This window comes from Nilaparvata lugens, chromosome Y (assembly GCF_014356525.2).
Source record: "Nilaparvata lugens isolate BPH chromosome Y, ASM1435652v1, whole genome shotgun sequence".
NCBI classification, from domain to species: domain Eukaryota; kingdom Metazoa; phylum Arthropoda; class Insecta; order Hemiptera; family Delphacidae; genus Nilaparvata; species Nilaparvata lugens.
In genome coordinates this window covers 10003812-10008305 of record NC_052519.1, presented here as the reverse complement: position 1 = coordinate 10008305, position 4494 = coordinate 10003812, and the positions used below count along the sequence as shown (strand labels likewise).

General features: G+C 29.4%; 1 long non-coding RNA gene across 1 annotated transcript; it reads left to right on the top strand.

The window, feature by feature from the left end:
* Positions 1-1224: 1224 nt before the first annotated feature.
* LOC120355295 lies at positions 1225-4263 on the top strand. The gene is made up of 3 exons (XR_005573500.1): positions 1225-1347; positions 2796-2917; positions 4205-4263. It is a non-coding gene; the product is annotated as an uncharacterized LOC120355295 (long non-coding RNA).
* Positions 4264-4494: the final 231 nt, after the last annotated feature.

Here is a 4494-nt window from a genome sequence, read left to right as displayed (position 1 = left end):
ACCTATCCAATGATCAAAAAGGGGACTAAAATAAAATTGCCTAAAAAACGTTCACAATATTTATTTCTCTTGGTGTAATATAATCCGTAGATTCCAAAAATGCCAAAAGCACTAATTTATTAATTTGATTTTTTTTTCGATAGAGCTTCAATAGGCCGCTATAGGCCTTTGAAGTTGAATACGGTACTCATTGTAGGTAGGCCTACCTATACACGATGTGATTCAAAGAACATGCATTGACTCTGAAAGCAATTGATTCTAGTTAATAAAATAATAATAATAATAATAATATATATTATTAATAATGGAATGATTCTAGTTAATAAAATAATATCTTATTAATAATGAAATACAATCAGTTACTTCAAATAATTCACCCTTACAAATTTCAAGCATAGGAAATGAAAAGTTAACTCTTTGATTGACATGCCTATAAAGCATAAAATTTAGCATAATTGAAGTGACTAATAATTGTGGAATAGTTATCTGAGTTATAAAAAGCAATTTATTCACTTTACTGAATTAAATATCCAATAATCATTTTAGAATTACCTTTTGGACAACCCAAAAAGTTCATTACCCATAACACATAAAGCAAAATTCATGTCAAAGAACTAGTTCTTTGAATGTTACTGTTTCTGCCCGCTTGGGTGCGCTGCAATCGATTCTGCTTCTGCCCGTTAATCGTGTTTTCGTAAAGGTGTGTTTTCGTAACGGGCAGACGACAGAATTCACTTTAAATTAACATTTGTTCTTATGGTAGTGTTCACCCATCGGCAGAAAGTTGAGCAGAAAAAAAGAACTGTTCAAATCAGAGACGAACTGTCGTTCATTTCGCCGTTCATTTTATGGCCTATCATCACAATGCTATTTTGCTTCAACCGATCACTGCTCGTGAACCGTTTTGTCGAAAAAGAACTAATATCGGGATTCTGTCGACAGGAACAGACAGCTTCGAAATATTTTTCTGCTCTGATCACGTGACACCGGCAGAAGAATCTTTCTCTGGATCAGACGCCATGTTCTTTTTAACCTCAATCTTTAATTTTTGGATGGTTTGTTTTGATATATTATTTTGCTGTTGGTTGTCAGATTTCGGATTGCTACTATTATACTGTGAAATTAATTTGTAGTAGAAAATTGAGGTATAAAATATTTCCATTGGTTTCTTTATTCTTATAATTTCTACAAGAGAAATTGAAAATGGATTTACAACCGCAAGGTGTAAAATTCGTTATAAATTTGATGCGACAGTTCAAAGTTTTGTACTTTCCAGACCTGCACAACGAATTACCTATTTGAAAAATAGAAAATGGTTAAAAATTGCTGATGTGATAGAGGATTCAAGTAAGTAGACTTAAATTTCTCATAATAAAGTAGGCTAGATCTACCGTACACAATTAATTGGTGTGTACCGTTGAAAATAAACTAAAATAAATAAATAAATGAAAATTTAATATAATTTTTATAAGTAGCCTACCAGCATGTTTACAATTTTTATTCAGGTAGTCTACTTTAGTACTACCTGAGTAACTTTAGTCTACTTTAATAACCTAGTCTCTAGGTCTAAATTGCTATCTTTTTCGTTTTTCAAGAAGTTAGAAGTTGACGAATTTTTATTTATTTATTTGAAGTATAACTTCTAGTATTTAATAATAATGTAAAGCCTAGACTAGCCAGTTTGTGTATGGTAGAGAATTATCACAAGAAAGAGAGAAATCTAATCAACTATTTAGATTTAAACTCATTCAAGCTTGCTTGATTAAATTAACATGAAAAGATCAGATTCAAAACATTATTCAACCAAGATAACATTTTGAATTTTACATGATAAGATAAGATAGCATTTCATGCTAACAATCTTTTACACTTTCATTGAGTTGGCCTAATCACAAAATACATTTTTTATAATGCAGCTAGTAGTTTTCACAAACCGATTTATTGAAAATAACATCATCATTTGACTTTGAAGTATTTCATTACATTCTAAGTCCTAAAATTCCATTATCATTGTTGCACCTCAAAATATTTCAACCCATAGTTTATCAATACAATAACAAAACTAACCTGACTATGAGAACATTTACTTTGTCTTTGGTACCTATCCATAAATTAATCTTCTTTTATTAATTTAAATTCACTTGGAAACAAAATTACATAGATTGTTATAGAAATAACTTGATCAGAGTCAGTGTAATTGAATATTGAAAGACTGCCATTGAAAAAAGATGAAATAGGTACTATTTTTCTGGTTGACCATTGCTACCAAACTCATTTAAAACTAAAATAGTAATGTATTTGAAACACTTATTCATGCTCTATTGATCAATATATTGCGTGATCTCAGGTATATCAATGTAAATAGTATAAATTAAAACAGGAGACACACAACATAGATGGATTAAAAACACTGAAAAACTTACATTAGAATCGGAAATTTTCGAGGAACTGTGTCCCTTTTCTCGACTGAGCAGAGAGTGTGTAATGTAAGTTTTTCAGTGTTTTTAATCTATCCATGTCATGTGTCTCCTGTTTTAATTTATATTATAAAACTTTAAAGTGTTTTCTGTTATGTGCTACAAATGTAAGTAGGCTATATACTTGTAAGTAGGCCATAGTATATAGCCTAATGTAAGTAGGCTATAGTATACTATACACTATGTAAATAGTTTATTGAGGCCCAGTTCACTTCTAATTTATTCAAAGTCCAAACTATGTATTATCATTGATGATTAACTTCACTTTATCTCCAAAATGGATATATGTTGAAAGATTAAATATGTTTCTTTTTTCAGGTACCATTTACAAACAAAATATTGAAGAGAATGTGCTCGAAAGGAAATTCATATGAATTCTTTTTTGTTGACCAGGATGGAAAAAGTCATTGGAACCCATAGTTAGAATAAGAATAAGTTAGGTAAGATAAAATTCCACTCAATTTTCAAACTTTATATAGGTGATGTCATTTTATACAGTTTCACATTTTTTTAAAAAGTTTATCCACTTCGATGTTTTATTATCGATCTGATGTTAGTTATTCAATTAGTAAGACATAAAGCTATGGTATGTGACTAAAATAATTAAAAAACTGACTGAATTTTGAAATCATTAATAGCTTACAGTATACAATATTTCAAAACAACGTGAAACCACATGAGATCAAGATGGACAGTTGAGAAGAGTGTTTAAAAAACAATGTATTCACTTATCATTCAGGGAATAGAGCTGTTCATAATATTTGGGATTCCTTCCATAAAGAAATAATTTATATAACAGAATCTAGTAATGTGATAACATTAAATACATAATTTGATGTTAAAATGTTATCACATTATTAGATTTTGTTACATAAATTATTTCTTTATGGAAGGAATCCCAAATATTATGAACAGCTCTATTCCCTGAATGATAAGTGAATACATTGTTTTTAAAACAATCTTCTCAACTGTCCATCTTGATCTTGAGTGAATTTTGAACTTTATGAATGACCATACATTAGAACTATGAATAGATGACTTCAAAAATTCACTCAGCAAGTGCTGGTAGAAAACACTGAATAATAGCTTTAATGACAGTGATTCCACCTTTTAAAATTTATGATTGAATTCATGAAATACCTGCATTATTTTGAGAGATTTATGTATTTACAGTTTGGTATTTATTTTCAAATCACTTAGTTCTACTTATAATGTTGTAGATAATCATCATTTCAGATTAAGCAATTAATTTATTGATTATTCCCATTTGTTTCATTAAACTTGTTTCTCTGAATGTAGAACTAATAATTACTTCATGCAGTACATTTTGGAAGAGTTTAGTAAACCAAACGGTTGAGAAGTAGGCCTACTGACCACAGAAATAAATGAATTGTTCATGGTATCCAAAAATATGTTGTTCACCAACAAGTTCTTTCGACCTTGGGGCACACTGATTAATCCCAATTCCTGCATGGAGATTTATTTATTTATTCAATCAATCATTCAGAATTACACAACTTACAGATTGATGCCAATAATAATTCAACTGATTGTTGGTTTATTGGAATTTCTCATATAATATTACTTTGTCATTATTGGGGGATTTCTTTCCAAGAAATATAATTAAAAACTTATACAGATTACAAACAATCAATTTCAGAATTCACTTTGCAAAGTTTTTTTTTATAATGAATAATAAATAATGATCAATAACTTTTTGATTTCAGGCCTAGAGGTGTACCAGCCAGAAGTAGAGGATGACAAAGAAAATCAACTATGAATAATATTCCATGGATATGATTCATGTATGATGTAGTAGCCTACAGAAGAAAGAGATGGACTAATCTAAGAAAAATATTCATTTTTTCAGTACATCTGATGTTTTTATTTCATGTTATTCATAATATATCTTCTTCTTCTGATCGCTCCTGCAAACTGCTTCAATTCAGGTAGTTTTGAATAAAACAGCAAGTGACATGAAGCTAATAAAATGAGTTTTGATGGTTTATACTTGAGG